General features: G+C 37.9%; 2 long non-coding RNA genes across 2 annotated transcripts in view; one reads left to right on the forward strand and one right to left on the reverse strand.

Moving 5' to 3' along the window:
- Positions 1 to 4397, reverse strand: part of LOC145545407 (uncharacterized) — a 140246-nt gene extending 135849 nt beyond the window's left edge. The window contains exon 1 of the long non-coding RNA XR_014082054.1: positions 4230 to 4397. This is a non-coding gene — a long non-coding RNA (uncharacterized LOC145545407). The remainder of the gene's footprint in view (positions 1 to 4229) is intronic.
- The window catches only part of LOC145545406 (uncharacterized), a 199004-nt gene that overhangs the window by 150022 nt on the left and 30982 nt on the right, over positions 1 to 18000 (forward strand). The window lies entirely within an intron of this gene.

Below are 18000 nucleotides of genomic sequence, written 5' to 3' on the forward strand. Positions count from 1 at the left end.
CTGGAAAATCCCATAGATAGAGGAGCCTGGTAGGCTGCAGTCCAGGGGGTCGCTAAGAGTCGGACACGACTGAGCGACTTCACTTTCACTTTTCACTTTTGTGCATTGGAGAAGGAAATGGCAACCCTCTCCAGTGTTCTTGCCTGGAGAATCCCAGGGATGGGGGAGCCCGGTGGGCTGCTGTCCATGGGGTCGCACAGAGTCGGACACGACTGAAGCAACTTAGCAGCAGCAGCAGCAGCAAATAGGCCCAGACTAGACTTCTGGGTGATGAGTAATACATGGCCTAGCCAATTTTATCACCCTGGCTGAGATCAGTCCAATTTACAGACCTGTGAATAAGGCCATTTTAGACTATCCAGTTCCAGACAAGCCTCTAGCTGGTCACTGAGGTGTGAGTAAATATAGCTGAAATTAGCCCAATCTGGCTCTTCTTAGAAGAAATATCCAGTTTACCTTTAGACTTGTGAGCAATGCTGTATGGTCGTTGTTCTAAGATACTAAATTTTGAGGTGGTTTGTTACACAGCAAAAGCTAACTGATACAAGGTTCTTGAGTAGGTGAGTAAGGATAGGATAGAACTCAGAGGTAGAAGGGATAGATTAGTACTGAATGTCAAATAATATATACAGAACTATGTTAAAATCCCCAGCCTCCATATACATGCACATATGTGTGCATGTGCACGTGCGTGCGCGCGCACATGCATACACACACACTCACTCCTTCCCCCACTTCAGGATCAGGGAAAGAATGCAGACTCTGAACTGAGACTACCTAAATTTTATTTATTTTTGTCAGAGTATAGTTATTTACATTGCTGTGTCACTTTCTGCTGTACAGCAAAGTGAATCAGTCATACGTATACACATATTCTCTCTTTTTTTGATTTCCTTCCCATTTAGGTCGCCGCAGAGAATTGAGTTCCCTGTAATATGCAGTAGTTTCTCATTAGTTATCTATTTTATACACAGTAGTGTTTATATGTCAGTCTTAATCTCTTAATTCATCCTACCTATCTCCATCCCCCTGCCACTGCCTTTCCCTCTGGTATCCATATGTTTGTTCTCTATGTCTGTGTGTCTATTTCTGCTTTGCAAATAAGACCATCTATACCATTTTTCTAGATTCCATATATATGCATTTAGTATATGGTATTTGTTTTTCTCTTTCTGACTTCACTCTGTAGACAATCTCTAAGCTCATCCATGTCTCTGCAAATGATGCAGTTTCATTACTTTTTATGGCTGAGTAATATTCCATTGTGTATATGTACCACATTTTCTTTATCCATTCCTCTGTTGATGGACATTTAGGTTGCTTCCATGTCTTGGCTATTTTTTAAGTATGCTGCAGACTATATTGGAGTGTATATCTTTTTGAATTATGGTTTTCTCTGGGTATATGTCTGGTAGTGGGATTGCTTGGTCATATGGTAGTTCTATTTTTAGTTTTTTAAGGAACCTCCATACTGTTCTCTATAGTTGCTGTGCTAACTTATAATCCCACCAACAGTGTAAGAGGGTTCCCTTTTCTCCACACACTCTCCAGTATTTATTGTTTGTAGATTTATTTGATGATGGTCATTCTAACCAGCATGAGGTGATACCTCATTGTGGTTTTGATTTTCATTTCTCTAATAATTAATGATGTTGAGCTTCTTTCCATGTGTTTGTTGGCCATCTGTATGAGACTACCTAAATTTAAATCCTCGTTTTTGTTCTTTACTGTTTTGTTCTTTACTGGCCGAGTGATCTTGGGCACACGTCTTATTCATCTGTAAAACAGAGTTGATAGTATTTACTTCATAAAGTTGTTGAAAAGATTAGGTGATCTCATACATGTAAGGACCAAGCTCATAAAAAAAAAAAAACCATTTAAATGCAAGCTATGTAGGTACCTCAGTGAAGATATAGCATAATTTGAGATGAAGTGATAGGGAAAGTTGAGGGAGTGTACATCAAATCCTCAAAAAATGAAGGATGTAGGATGTTATCATACAGTAAAAGGAAGAGCAAGAAGAATCTGAAGATAAAGCGAATGGTGGAGAAATTTTAAGAAGGTGGTTTTAGAGGAATTTTTAAAAATGGTTGAGTAGCAATGATAGTTCAGTTGAGATTAAAAAGTAAAAATTTATGGGGGATATACTCAGTACAGCTGTAATTTTCTGCCACAGTGCTCATAGCTCAGGAGCAGAATTGAGATGAATAATAGGATTTGAATAGCAGATAAAGAAATCGTAGCATCAAGGGGCCACTCTAGAATACTAGAATATTCTAGTATTCTATTGCTGAAAATAGCTGGCTATGGGGCCTGAGTTGGCATGGAGGCAAAAGAGACCATAAAAGAACTGATTGGCTGAGAGAACAGTATGAGGTCGAAGGGCAAGGAGCAGGAGTCATGCAATCATACGTGAAAGCAGAGGCTATAACTTTCTTAGTTGGTGGATAGTATCATTTTTATCCTTAGTGACTTGTTCCATTGCCTAGAGCCTGTGGTCTTATTATCATATGATTTTGTATAGTTTTCTTTAAGGAAAACTTACTTTCTCAACTTCTGTAAGGGATACCAAACTTTAAAACAGAGCTCTGGTGGCTCTCCTCTGAGGATGCTACGCCCATTGCATCATGTCTCGACTACTGAAACTTTTCTACAAGTGACCATTGTTACCCTGCATGTCAGAGCAGCAAGAAAGAGGATTTTCTCTAGCACTCAGAGGTGAATCTGGGGGTCTGTGTTAATTTAGCCACATTCAAGCATCCCCCACTCTCCTGAGTGAGCTGTGAACTCCTGCTCCTCTTCTCTACCTTCATAGGTTCTGTCCATTTTCTAGACCCAACCCATGTTCTCAGCCCCACAGAGTTCTTCCCAGTTATTCCAGCCCAATACAGTGTCTTCCTTCTCAGAACCATTATAACAACTCATCTGACACTTATCACATGCCATATTTTATTCCAGGTTTTTTTTTTAACTTAAGAAGCAATACATTTTAAAGCTAGAAGGGGTTTCAGTGAATACCTAATTCAATTCCCTCATTTTGCTAATGAGAGAATTGAAACCCAGATGGGACAACCAAGACTAGAATCCAGCCTGCTTTTGTCATTATTTGGTGATTTTTCTACTGTTACATCTATGCTCTGAGAGGACATCAGGTTCCTCAATATCAGTAGATGTTCACCTACAGTGACATGGTGCTCTACCAAGCTATATGAGTCAGCTGCAAGAGAAAGAAATTCTTGTGTAGAACAGATTTTACCTTTAAAAAATTCAGATTTTTTTTCAAACCCTTTGATGTATAAAGCTTTCCAAATAAAATGTATTAGATAATTTTTGTTTGTTATGTAGTTTTGTTCCTTTAACTCACTGTTAAGGGTGGTCTTCTTTAAGATGTACATGGACCAGTTTTGACCGGTATAGGTTACAGATAGTGGTTTGAATCCCAACAGAAGAAAATTCTCCCATTTAACACTTTAACCAATTAACTGGAAGAAGCTTACCTTTGTGGTTATTGATTTTAATTTCATTTCAGAAAAAAAAATCAAAGTCAATTTAATAAAAGCATTTTTTACAGTTTAACCTAATTTGGCAGTATGGATTGAAATAAAAAAAAGAACCAAACAAAAGCAAACTGTAAGAACATATACTAGGAGCTGAACAAGTACTGCTACCAGAAGTTACCAATTTCCCACATTTTGAATTTTAATTATATCAAAAAAATTACCCAAGATTAGTCAGCCCCTATATGAGGCCTGGCACTCATCACTTTGAACTACTTCACTGAATCTATTTGAAAGCTGAGTACAGAGCCTGCATTCTCAGTCCAGCTAGTCCACCTGTGACCATGTTAAGATGACATTCTCCAGAATCGCTCTATCAAAGCTTACTGTGAACACTATGCAATCTAATCAGCTCGACATGCACATTTCAAGGTGGTGGTTCTGAAATCCCAGGAAAGGTTTGTGAGCTTCCTGAAACAGAAAAATCCTTCAAGCGATCCTCCCCCTGAGCTCAGTTGGGGTTTTCTGGCCATGAGGGCCTTCTTCCTTCTCTCCACCATAGCCTTCCTCCTACTTCTCCCTCCCTTCCGTCAGAGCAATGACAGACACTTCCCACTCCCTGCAGTGAGTTTTCCTAGTTTCACCCACAGGAGCCAAAAACCTAAAGGAAAGCACATTTATTTGTTTAAAACGTAACTTGCAGAGAGCATTTGCACAGAAGAATGTTCTTACCCTCTTGGTGCTAGTCCACTGTATGTTTGTTTTCCAGACTCATTCTTCCCCAAATGACTACAACTTTTGCTGGCATTTCTCTGAAGGTATCTTCAAGGCTTCTTTTAGATGTAGAAAAGCTACCTGACTTTGCAGGCAACTTCCTGTTGGGCTCACGTTTTGCAGCATGCATGCTTGATGTGCAGAGGTGGGGAAGGTGTTTGAAAAAACAGGAAGCACCTGTGAATGTGCGGCTTTATTCCTGGAAGCAGAAGGCTCTCTTGAGATGGCTGGACTGTATGTGCTTCCTTCTTTTTCACCCATAAACACTTTTACAAAGCTATTAGATACTCTAAAGACCATGAATGGGGTTCTGAATGGCATGATTATTTGCAAAGTCTGGTATATCGGTAAACTTGGGTAGTTCTGTTTTTCCTTGTACAGGTTTCTCTGTTTGCTGGGGATATTGATATCCACGGAACACCTGCAAGGTTGGCTTTCAAAAATTATTGTTACTGTGGTTAAAGAAACACATAACATGAGATTTACCTTCTTTAGAAATTTTAAATTTTCTGTGTGGCATTGTTAACTATAGACATGATGGTCTATAGCAGTTCTCTAGAACTTTTTCATCTTGCATGACTGAAACTTTATACCCATTTAACAACAACTCCCTATTTCCTCCTCCCCCAGCTCCTGGCAACCACCATTCTACTTTCTAGTTCAGTAAGCCTGACTACTTCAGGTAGTTGAATCATGCAGTGTTAGTCCTTCTGTGAAATGACTTCTTTCACTCAGCATAATGTCTTCAATGTTCATCAATGTTGTAGCATATGACAGGATTTCCTCCTTTTTTTTATGGCTGAGTAACAATCCATTGTAGGTATACATTGCATTTTATTTATCCATTTATCTGTCAATGAACATTTGGGTTGCTTGACTATTAGGAATAGTGCTACAATGAACATGGGAGTGCAAATATCTTTTCAAGATACTGAATTCAGTGTTTTTGGATATGTACTCGGAAGTGGGATGGCTGGATCATATGGTAGCTATTTTTTCTTTTTGGCCACAGTGCACTGCATGTGGAATCTTAGTTCCCTGATCAGGGACCTGCAGTGGAAGTGCAGAATCCTAACCACTGGACTACCAGGGAATTCCCAGTTCTATTTTTAACTTTATAAAAATTTCCATATTGTTTTCTGTAGTAGCTGTATCATTTTACATTGCCACCAACAGTGAATAAGAGTTCCAGTTTCTCCATATACTTGTCAACACTTGTTATTTTTTGTTTTTTGTATACTGGGTGTCTTCATCAGTTAGAGGTGCTGTAACAGAAATACCATAAATTGGGTGGTGTAATTAACAACCATTTATTTCTCACAATTCTGGAGGTTTAGAAGTCCAAGATCAGGGCGCTGGCAGATTTGGTGTCTGGTAAGGGCCTATTTCCTATTCATAGAAAGCTCTCTGGTCACTCACTATGTCTTCACATGGCAGAGAGAGTGAACTCTGGACTCTTCATCCCCTAGTAGTGGCACCAATCCCGTCGTAGGGGCTCTACTCCCATGACCTCATCCAAACCTAATTGCATCTCAGATGCCCTGCCTTTAACAACACAATCATAATAAGAATTACGTTTCAACATATGACTTTGGGGAATACACAAACATTTAGTCCATAGCAGTGATCATTCTAACTGGTTATAGTGGTACAGTACTTCACTGTGGTTTTGATTTGCATTTCCCAGATGACAAAGTGAACTTGAACATCTTTTCATATACCTGTTGGCCATTTATATGTCTTTTTTTTTGAGAAGTGTCCAAGTCTTTTGCCCAGTTTTTAATCAGGTTATTATTGGGTTTTGTTTGCTTGCTTTTTGCCATTGAATTGTAGGAGTTCCATATATATGAGGTTAATCTTTTGTCAGATATACAGTCAGCAAATATTTTTTCCCATTCTGTAGGTTTCCTTTTCACTCTTTTGCTTGTTTCCTTTGCTGTGAAGAAGCTTTTTAGTTTGATGTAATCCCACTTATGTTTTTGCTTTTGTTACCTATGCTTTCAGTTGTTATGTCCAAGAAGTCATTGCTAAGACCAACGTCATCAAGCTTTTCCCTTCTGTTTTTTTCTTAAGAGCTTTATAGTTTCATAAAACATACGGTTTTATGTTTGTCTTTAATCCGTTTTGAATTGATATTTTTGTGTGTAAGATGGTAGTCTACTTTCATTCTTTTGCATGTGGTTGTCCAACTTTCTTAACACCATTTGTTAAAAAGATTATTCTTTGTCTATTATGGATTCTTAGCACCTTTGCTGAAGACTAGTTATCCATATATGGACAGGTTTATTTTTGTTCAGTTGCTCTGTGTGTCTGTCTTTATGCCAATATCATACTGTTTTGATTGCCATAACTTTGTAATATATTTTGAAAATAGGAACTGTGGTGCCATCTTTGTTCTTTTTGAAGATTGTTTTGACTATTTCAGGTCCTTTGTGCTTCTGTATGAATTTCAGGATTGTTTTTTCTATATGTATAACAAAATACCATTCAGATTTTATTAGAGATAGCACTGAATCTCTTGATTGCTTTGGGTAGGATGGTCATTTTAACAATGTCTTCTAATCCATGATCATAGGATGTCTTGCCATTTATTTGTGTCTTCTTTAATTTTTTTTCAGCAATATATTATAGCTTTCATTGTGTAAGTTTTTCATCTCCTTAAGTTTATTCCTAAGTATTTTATTATTTTTGATGCTGTTATAAATGGAATTGCTCTCTTAATTTCTCTTTTGCATTGTTCATTGTTAGTGTATGAAATAAAGCTGATTTTTTTTGTCCTACAACTTTGCTGAATTTATTAGCTCTAACCATTTTTTTTGTGTGTGTGCAATCTTTAGAGTTTTCTGTGTGTAAGACTAGGCTTCCCTGTTGGCTCAGTGGTGAAGAATCTGCCTCCCAATGCAGGAGATGAGAGTTCGATCCCTGAGTCATGAAGATCCCCCGGAGAAGGAAATGGTAACCCACTGAAGTATTCTCGCCTGGGAAATCCCACTGACAGATGAGCCTAGTGGGCTACAGTTCATGGGGTTGCAAAAGAATCAGACACAACTTAGTGACTAAACAACAACAAAATATGTAAGATCATATCATCTGTGAACAGAGATAATTTTACTTCTCCCTTTTCTTTGGATGCCTTTTATTTCTTTTTCTTGCCTAACAGTTCTGACTAGACCTTTTAGGATTGTGTTGAATAGAAGTGACAAGAGTGGGCATCTTTGTCTTAAAAATCTTTCAGTTTTTCATCTGAATATGATAGCTATGGGCTATTTATATATTGCACTTTTTATGTTGAGGTTATTTCCTGGGAAAGGAGTATGGCTAGGCTGTATATTTTCATCCTGCTTATTTAATTTATATGCAGAGTACATCATGCAAAATGCTGGACTGCATGAATCAAAAGCTAGAATCAAGAATTGCTGGGAGAAATATCAACAGTCTCAGATATGTGGATGGATGATAACACTCTAATGGCAGAAAGCAAAGAGGAAATAAAGAGCCTCTTGATGAGGTGAAAGAACAGAGTGAAACAGCTGACTTACAGCTCAACATTCAGAAAAAAGAAGATCATGGTATCCAGTTTCATCATTTCATGGCAAAAAGGAGGGTAAAAAATGGAAGCAGTGACAGATTTCATTTTCTTGGACTTCAAAATCACTGCAGACAGTATCTGCAGCCATGAAATTAAAAGACGCATGCTCCTTGGAAGAAAAGCAATGACAAACCTAGACAGCATATTAAAAAGTAGAGACAGTACTTTGCCCACAAAGGTCCATATAGTCAAAGCTATGGTTTTTCCAGTAGTCATGTACAGATACGAGGGTTGGACCATAAAGAAGGCTAAGCGCCAAAGATTTGATGCTTTCAAATTGTCATGCTGGAGAAGACTCTTGAGAGTACCTTGGGCTGCAAGGAGATGAAACCAGTCAGTCCTAAAGGAAATCAACCTTGAATATTCATTGAAAGGACTGATGCTGAAGCTCACCCCCAATAGTTTGGCTACCTGATTCGAAGAGATGACTTATTTTAAAAGATACTGATGCCTGGAAAGATTGAGGGCAGGAGGAGAAGGGTGTGACAGAGGATGAAATGGTTGGATGGCATCACCAAATCAATGGACATGAGTTTAATCAAACTCAGGGAGATTGTGAAGGACAGGGAAGCCTGGCGTGCTGCAGTCCATGAGGTTGCAAAGAGTCAGACACAACGTAGTGACTGAACAAAAATTTCCAGCAATCCATAGTTTTTTTAGTGTTTAATATAATGAAGTGGTGTTGAATTAGTCAAATGCTTTTTTAATATGTATTGACGTATGTTGTGATTTTTAACCTTTGTTCTGTTAGTGTGGGGTATCTTATTGATTGGTTTTTATATGTTGAACTATCTTTGCATCCCAGGATAAATCTCACTTGTTCATGGTATATTATCCTCACTGAAAAGTGGTACTGAATTCAATTTTTGCTAGTATTTTGTTGAGGATTTTTGCATCTGTATTTATCAGGAATATTGGTTTGTAGTTTTCTTCTCTTATAGTATCATCTGGCTTTAGTATTAAGAGTAATGCTGGTTTCATAAAATGCCACTGAAAGTATTTCCTCCCTTCTTTTTATTTTAGAAGAGTTTAAAAAGGATTGGAGTTCATTCTTGGCTGGCTGACATTTGGTCCTGTTCAAAACATCCATAAGCCATTTGGTTCTATGAGACATTTGGTCCGTAAGCCAAAATAAAATGTCTCCTCTTTTCATTTCTGATTTTATTTGTTTGAGTCTTCTTCTTTTATTTATAGTTAGTTTAGCTAAAATTCTGTCAATTTTGCTGATCTTTAAAAAAAAACTCATTGTTTTTTCTATTTTCTGTTTCATTTATTTCTGCTCTAATCTATATTATTTCCTTTCTTCTGCTCACTTTAGGTTTACTTGGTTCTTCTTTTTCTAGTTCCTTGAGGTGTAGATTTAGGTTATTTATTTGAGATCTGTCTACTTTTTCAGTGTATTTATTGCTGTAAATTTCCCTCACAGTACTGCTTTTGCTGCATCCCGTAAATTTTGTTATGTTGTGGGTTTTTTTTTTCACTTGTGTTAAGATGTTTTCTAATGTCCTTTTTGATCTTCTGTTTGGATTTCTAGCCATTATTGAAAGCAGAGTATTGAAATCTCCTGCCATTTTGTTACTATTTCTCTTTTCAGTTTGTCAATATATATTTGTGTCGAGTGTATATATATATAATTATTATATCTACCTGGTAATTTGACCCTTTTGTCATTATGCAATGTATTTTTTTGTCTCTTGTGATAGGTTTTGACTTAAAATTTATTTTGTCTGATGTAAGTATGACTGTCTCTATTCTTTCAGTTAGCATTTGCATGGGATATTTTTCCCTCCTTTCAGCCTATGTATGTTCTTAAATCTAAAGAGAATCTCTTATAGGCAATGTATAGATTTTTAAAAATTCATTCAGCCACTCTATGTCTTTTGAATGGCGAGTTTAATCCATTTATATTTTAAGTATTATTACTAGGGAAGGACATGCTATTCATATTTTTTAATATTTTCTGTCTCTTATGGAATATGATAAATTCCTTCTACACTCAGCATTCAGCTTACTGGTTCAGTTCTGGGATCCACACCTTTAGGAGAGGCAATTTTGTCAAAGAAGAAAGAAACAACCAGTAAGGAAGGAAGGAAATATGTAGACATCATAATGTTATAAGGAAAGGCTGGAAATACTGAGGATATCTTACTTGGAGAAAAGAGTACTTATGGATTATTATAGCTGTCTAAAAATAGTTGAAGTTTGGGGTAGGAAATTGAATTTTCTGTAGTTGAAGGTATGAATATTCAAGTAAAGAAGTTAAATAGAGGAATAGATTTTGGCTGAATATATGGGAGAAATTTTATTATCTCTCTGAAAATGGCATGAACTACTTCTTGAGAGAATATGCTTATCACTGAATGCTCCAAATATTATCATGAGAGCCACTTATAGGTGATTTTATTATAGGAAGGAATCATGCATTCAATAAAGGGTTGAATTAAGTGGCTTCCAGGTTTGCTTTTACCTCAAAAATTATGCTTCTAAGAACCATCATCTCAGGTTTTTCCATTTCCTAAATTATACTTTCCACACTTCAGTTTGTTTAAATTAAGGCACACTTATGATGTGGCAGTATGTATGCACTTGCTGCAACTGCAGTTTCTGCAGACCCCCAGCAGGATCAATTTGGATTCAGACTGACACTGTGCTCCTCTTTTGTAGTCAAGTGCAAATGCAGACAGTGGTGAGCTGGCAACAGAGCAGCACATGGAGTTTCAGTTCCTCTCGGGGAATAGAGGACATGCCACCAAACAAGTGACTTCGATTAATAGAGCTGCTGCCGCCAGGGAAAACAGAGGGAAATAATGAAACCACCAAGGAAACAATGACAGGTGGATGAGGGTCAGTCTCAGAGTCCTCTGGAACATCGCCAGAGAATGGTCCCACTAGGCCAGCACAGGGAAGATTAATTGAAAAGAAGAGCAATAAAGCACTGTGTATTCTGTAGGTGTATCTGTCTCTGGCAAAACTGACTTCCCTTTCAAAGCTTTAAAGCACAGTGAAAAAAAACAGGGACTGCAGGGAAGGAGGTTTCTACTTAATGAGTTGACAACAGAGATGTACTTGAGATAATGACTTCCAAATTGTGAATGAGCCTGTGAAACTCCCAAATACAGCCCATTTGACTGCACTTTGACTGTTCCCAGTGCTCTGGAGCCTTCCTGGCCCTATGATTCCTGGAGCACAGGCACTTCTGATTCATTTGCTGAAGTTCACCTCCAACCCTGCCTCCTCTCCCTCTCTTTTTAAGAGCAGTGGCAAGAGGGAATGTTCTCTTAGCACAAGGCCAAGAACAGGCTGTTTTAAAAGCATTATGAGTTTATTTTAATAGAATGGGTAGAATGGTCAAGGAGGAATACAGATTAGAACATCTTTGGTCGGCAGCTATAAATACAGTTAATACATTAATTAATATATATTAATACAGTTCTCTTCAGAGTCTCTGATTGCAGTGGCATTTCCAAAAGTGATTTTTTTCCCTCAGGGCACATCATGTACAACCAAAGCACACAAGGTCATTGTCTGAGTCTATTTGGGTTCCTGTAAGAAAATACGATAGATGGGGTGGCTTAGAAACAACGGAAATTATTTCTCACAGTTCTGGAAGCTGGAAAGTCCAAGATTAAAGTGCCAAGAGGCTTAAGTTCTGATGAAGGCCTTCTTTCTGGTTTATAGCTGGTGACTTCTCACTAAGTAGAAAAAGGGTAGGGATCTTTCACATGGTGGCAAAGGGTGAGAATCTCTCTGGGACTTATTTCATAAGGCACTGATTTCATTCATGAGGATTCTCCCCTCATGACTAAAGTACCTCCCCAAATCCCATTTCCTAATACCATTACATTGAGGAATAGGATGTCAGCACATGAATTTGGGGGGAACACAAACATTCAGACCATAGCAGGGGTGGTGTGGAAGCTATGTCAGGTGGTTCTCCTTATCTCCCTTTGTTGAAGAGAAGAAGCCAATTCTGACTCCGTGTTGGAACTGTTTCTTTGACTTGCTTTTCATTACTTTTGTTATTATAATTGTACAGAATGGCCTGCCTCAGAGAACCCTGCCCCTCTGCGGGACTCTTAAAATGCCTTTGTTCAGAACCCTGTTCACCTGTAAATGGCAGGAAGGAAGACATTAACATATCCCCTGCTTAAGGCTTGCTGTTCTAGTTGTTTGCAATATTAATGGCCTTTTTACTTTGTTTCTTCACCTCCCCTCATCTCTGATCTATAAAAAAAACATGGCATCCAGACCCCGATAAGATGGTTATTTTGAGGTGCTAGCCTGCCATCTTCTTGGTCAGCGGGTTCCCTGATTAATGTCTCTTCCTTGCCTCAACCCCTCGTCTCTGAGATCATTGGCCTGCCATGCGGTGAGCAGAGCGAGCTTGGACTTGGTAACACCTTGAAAAATAAGAATTAATTACCAAGCCTTAACTCCAGAAACCTGGCATGCTAGATAAGTACCTTCTCTATTATTTGTGATTAGTATTACAAAGAGTCTGTGAACCTGTGAGTAAAACGCTTAGTTATCTTCTGAGTCAAATGGCTCCTTACTCTTAGCTGTAAGTAAACCTTGTGCTGCTGCAGAGGAAATATAGGAAGGTTCTGACTCCATTTGGTTAGCATCACCATGAAGCCACTCCCATGCTCCCAAGTGATCTCAAATAAAAAATTCCATTCCTGTCACATTTTCCTTTCATGGAACTCAGATATTCAGGAATACTCTTCTGTAAAACTTGGTTGGCAAACATAAGAATTTCAGTTCCAGGATACAAGAATTTCTGATTACTTGTATTGGAATAATTAGAAAGAGTAGAAAATATGGATTGAGAATAGAAAATGAAGGAAAGCAAGCAAATTTTTGAGGAAAATCATAAGTTTAGATGGGGAGATTAAGGAATATAAGAAAACATGAACTAGGCTTGTGTTACCTATAATCTAATATCAATACCTTCTTTTAGGATGGAGACAGTATGAACTTTGACCTGCAAGAGATTTTCAAAATTAGAGATGATGCCCCTCTCTGAAGTAAAACTGACTTCCTGCATTGTGATCACAATGAAAGAACATTTTCATGACTCCATAGATGGAGAACTGTTTGTTTTTCTGGCTTACTTCCTTGACCATTTTTTATTATGAAAGGCAAGGCTAAACTGAAATCAGATGTTATGCCCATTGCTTTTATTCCTCTGCCAATGAAAGAACTCATGCCTGGTCATAGTCCAGGGTTCCTGACCTCACATGGCTTCCTTCCCAAAGAGGCAGACACCAGGGAGCTGGTCCACTACCCGTAACTAAGCCCTGCAAACATGGTGGCACTATTATTTCAGAGGGGGAGATCTTCCAGGCAGAACTTGAAGTCTCTTGGTTACATCACAGCTTCACTTGTCATAGGTTCAAAGGTGACATCTAGCCGTCTTCCCCCCCCTTTTCCTCATAGAATCACAAGAGGCAAACAAATAGAATTAACAAAAGGGAGTCTCACTACAGATTCTGTCTGAATGTGTAATTTTCTTCTCCCTTAATATTGTCCATCTTCTTGGAAGAGGCTTTCGGACCTCGAGTAGTTTCCTTGAGAATAACTGATGATAATCATACTCTTCTAATTTTATGAGCTGCTCAGGAGAAAAAACTACTACACACAGGAGAGGAGGAGATCTTTAAATCATGACATACTGCTGTTTTATTTTTCTGTTATAGAAATGTACTGTGTGTCCATAGTGTAATATTTTGAGAATGTAAAAAAACAGAAGAAAAGTAAAATTACCCACATCTCTGACATTTAAGAGGAGTCAGTCAGAGTTGAATCCTGCCTAAAGCCTGTTTTTGTATCCCCTTGAGCTGAGTGTTTTTTACATTTTTAAAGGGTTGTAAACATCTTCACCTTGTGTGCCTGCAAAGAGGAACATGCAGCTGAGACCTTTTCTGTGCCACGAAGCTTAAAATATTTACCATCTAGCCTTTTATAGAACATTTTTGCTGATCCTTGATCAAGTACTAACCACTATTATTTTGGTGCCTTTTTTTCCCCAACCTCTATCAAGTCCTTGCACAAGTTTTTAAGGAAAAAATCTGTGCTGTTATTCTCTGTGGTTTTGTATCTTGCTTCCCCCACCTACTTTCATGGTACATCATGGGCATGTTTCCAGGTCATTAAAGTTTTTTAAATCAAAGTCCATTGTAACTATACAGGCAAATGTAAAGAGCTACCTTATGGAACAAGACTCTTAGTACTTAGTCCTATTTCCCTAGAGTTCAAAAATTTCAAAGAATGAACATTTCAAAATTTTGGGTCAAAATACAGCATGGTTCATGCTGAGTTGCTTCAGTTGTGTCCGACTACTTACAACCCTATAGACTGTAGCCCGCCAGGCTCCTCTGTCCATGGGAATTCTCCAGGCAAGAGTACTGCAATGGGTTGCTATTCCCTTCTCCATGGAAGCTTGCCAACCCTGGGATCAAACCTATGTCTGTTACATCTCCTGTATTGGCAAGTAGGTTCTTTGCCACTAGCGCCACCTGAGAAACCCAACACATAAATTTTATATCTTAAAGAGTTTTTAAGTTCATTGGCATTAAGTAGATTCACATTGTTGTGCAGCCATCACTACAACTCTTTTCATCTTGCAAAACTGAAAATCCATAACCATTGAACAATAGCTCTTTACTCTTTTATCCCCCCTAAGATTACAATTTATAATACCTATGTAATATTTGTTTTGGTTTTATGCTTTTATCAACCTGAGGATTTAAAGTGTTTCTCTGAGCCTTGCTTTTTGAGCTAATGAAGGGAAAGTAACAAAAGTGTTGCAGAAAAACTGTCAACTGTGCTTATGACAGTAAATTTTAAAAATTTACCGTGAAATACTGACTTAAGATTTAGAATTAGTCACTTTGAGTCTCAGTGTTCTTATCTGAAAATGAAGTGTAATAATAAAACTGATAGGGTTGACGTGATATTTAAATGAGATAAATTATGTGAAAAATCATTTAATATAATGTGATACAAGTATTAGTTATTATTGTGTTGTAAAGTCATTTGATATCAAAAAAAGTAGTCATATATCAGAGAAAATAGTTTTAATGGAGGACTTCTCTGGCAGTCCAATGGTTAAGACTCTGTACTTCCAATGCAGGGGGCATGGGTTCAATCTCTGGTCAGGGATCTAAGATCCAGTATGCCAAAAAATATTTTTAAGGCAATTTTTTGAGTAGCAAGGTCAATATATTGAAATAATAAGGGAAAGAGGACAATTTCAGACATGACTTTTTAGCAACTCAGTTTTTCTCTTGAAATTTACTGTTGTCCTGGGAATATCACATGGTTCAAAAGCTGAGCACTTCTGTATGGCATTTAATTAAAATGCAGCCTGAACATGCTATGTGAAGAATTTTAAACAGTCTTGCTCAGTATAAGATATGCCCAATGTCAGCATATTATGTCATTTTTTTTTTACTAATAGTTTCCCCATCAGGATGTATTTAATAGTCAATCTGTGAAATGCACAGGTTGGAATTTTATAACTTTTGAAATGCTTCCTAATATGCTATCTCTGTTTTGTGATAAATTTATATTTATTACTTACCCATTTGCAAAGGTCTGGGAGATAAACATTTAAAAAAATATTGCCAGTCTCTGTAAATTTGAGTTTTCAAGCTTCTAACGACTGAGCGACTTCACTTTCACTTTTCACTTTCATGCCTTGGAGAAGGAAATGACAACCCACTCCAGTACTCTTGCCTGGAGAATCCCAGGGACGGGGGAGCCTGGTGGGCGGCCGTCTATGGGGTCGCACAGAGCCGGACACGACTGAAGTGACTTAGCAGCAATGACTTAAAATGGGATAGAATAATTTAAAAAATGTTTCTTTCCCAGTACTCTTCTTTGAAAACCTCTTCCATATAGACAAAGTAAAATGGATAGGTATAAGGAAATTTTTTGTTAAATATAAAACGTTTCCAAGAATGTCAATTATCCACATCAGTCCTCGCTGTTAACAAAGTGCACCAGATAATTGTACAACTCACCTTCTCTCTCTGATTTCCTGTTTCCACATTGCAATGTAGAAATTAGAATCAGGTAGTGAGAGGCAAAGGCCATTCAGAGTTGCTAGGATTTCCTAGTAGGAAAGGTGAAACCAAGTTTGTGGATCCCTAAGTTTATATTATTTCTTTTGGGAAAAAATTGCAAAAATATAATGAATATAAACATATAAGAGAATGAATATTTATTTAACAGAGGTCAAAGCAAGTAAGAAATCCCTGAAACTTCAGTCTCACAGTAAATACACCTTTGTCCAAGTACTGATCAGGGTAGGGCTTCCTTTCCTGGATAAAGGGGTCTCTACTCTTCCTCTGTCTTCTACCTGCCTCTTGCCTTAGTGTAAAGAATCCAGATGGGCGATGTTCAGGAGATAGACATATTCCTCAAGAGCTAGTGGTCCTGCTAGCTAGTGGCTCTGTTAGAAACATTAGAAATGTTTCTAAGATTTCAGGCTGTGATTGGGGAACAGAGAATCAACTAAAAATTCACAACAATTGCACAAAAAGAACTTGGCTCCAAGAGATGTGGTTCTTTTCGATGCAGACAGGGTAATCTGGAAGCCCATAGATTTACCACCAATTTTTGAGGTAATTCCTTATATCATGTTCAAATGTGATCTTGGTGGAAAAATATCAAGGTCACTGTTGGTGGCTTGATACAAACATGTGGTCAAGCAGATCTTTTAAGAAAAATGACGTTTGGCTTGTTGGGTAGATTAACTTCCACCCTAGCTGTGAGACAAGGGAGTTTCAAAAAGCTATTTGGATGATAAATTGCACAGATAAGACAGCATTTCTTTTCTTTCTGAGTGACAATTTGCGGAGTAGTGGTCTGATTGTGTAGTAATGGCTGGGTAGCTCTAAATAGGTTATTCTCCTTTGAAGCACATATAATTAATTTAGATATAAAATGGCAGGAGTTACATAAGCAAAGGAGAGAACTTGCTAATAACTTTTAAACTAATAAATGTATAAATTTCACTGAAAGTTGTGTTTTTTAAGAGTTTTCTTATTTACTATTAATTTTTGGTGATGGGTTTCTAAAATGTAGATGTGAATTCATTCAGCACAAAAGTGAGATTGCATTTGGGGGAACAATTAACATACTTTTGTTTCAATTTAACTTCATAGTTCTTCTTAACTAAATTCCAGCCTTCATAAATACCATCACCTTATCAGTGTCATATCATTCTTCCTTCAAAATCGCCCACCCAAACATGAAGGTATGTCTAGTCAAAGCTATGGTTTTTCCAGTAGTCCTGTACAGATTTGAGAGTTGGACCATTAAGAAGGCTGAGCGCTGAAAAATTGATGCTTTTGAATTGTGGTGCTGGAGAAGATTCTTGAGAGTCCCTTGGACAGCAAGGAGATCAAACTAGTCAATCCTAAACAAAATCAACCCTGAATATTCCTTGGAAGGACTGATGCTGAAGCTCCAATACTTTGGCCACTTGATGCAAAGAGCCAACTCATTGGAAAAGACCCTGATGCTGGGAAAGATTGAGAGCAGGAGGAGAAGCGGGTAACAGAGGATAAGATAGTTGGAAGGCATCACTGACTCAATGGACATGAGTTTGAGCAAACTCCAGGAGATAGTGAAGGACAGGGAAGCCTGGTGTGCTGCAATCCATGGGGTCACAAAGAGTCAGACAAGACTTAGTGACTGAACAACAACAGCAACAACAAAACATGGCTTGGGACTCTGCTGGGCATTGTATGAAGGAGGTATCAGGGAGAAAATAAGATAAACTAAGCAAAGTCTGTATTTCTATAGCCTCTGTTTTCCTCACTAGCCTCATTATTTATTTCTCTTTCTTCATCTTCATATTCCTCCATTCCCTTATCTGTCTTCACTCTCCCTGCCCCTACCTTCTTCTGTTACAGTGTCTACTGGTAAGGTATTTGTTCATTAACGAGTAAGCTTACTTCTCCGATACACTTAGGAAAATTGTCAAAGCCTTTGCAGTGTGGAAAAATAAAACTATAGTGGTTGAATAACAGGCAGTAGGAGTTGAACTCTAAGAAAGAATATCTTCAGTTTGGTCTTCTAAAAACCATGGGATACTTTATACTCTACTCTCCAGTCAGTCCATTTCTA

This window comes from Giraffa tippelskirchi, chromosome 4, assembly GCF_054371585.1.
Source record: "Giraffa tippelskirchi isolate mGirTip1 chromosome 4, T2T-mGirTip1v1.2.pri, whole genome shotgun sequence".
Classification (NCBI taxonomy): domain Eukaryota; kingdom Metazoa; phylum Chordata; class Mammalia; order Artiodactyla; family Giraffidae; genus Giraffa; species Giraffa tippelskirchi.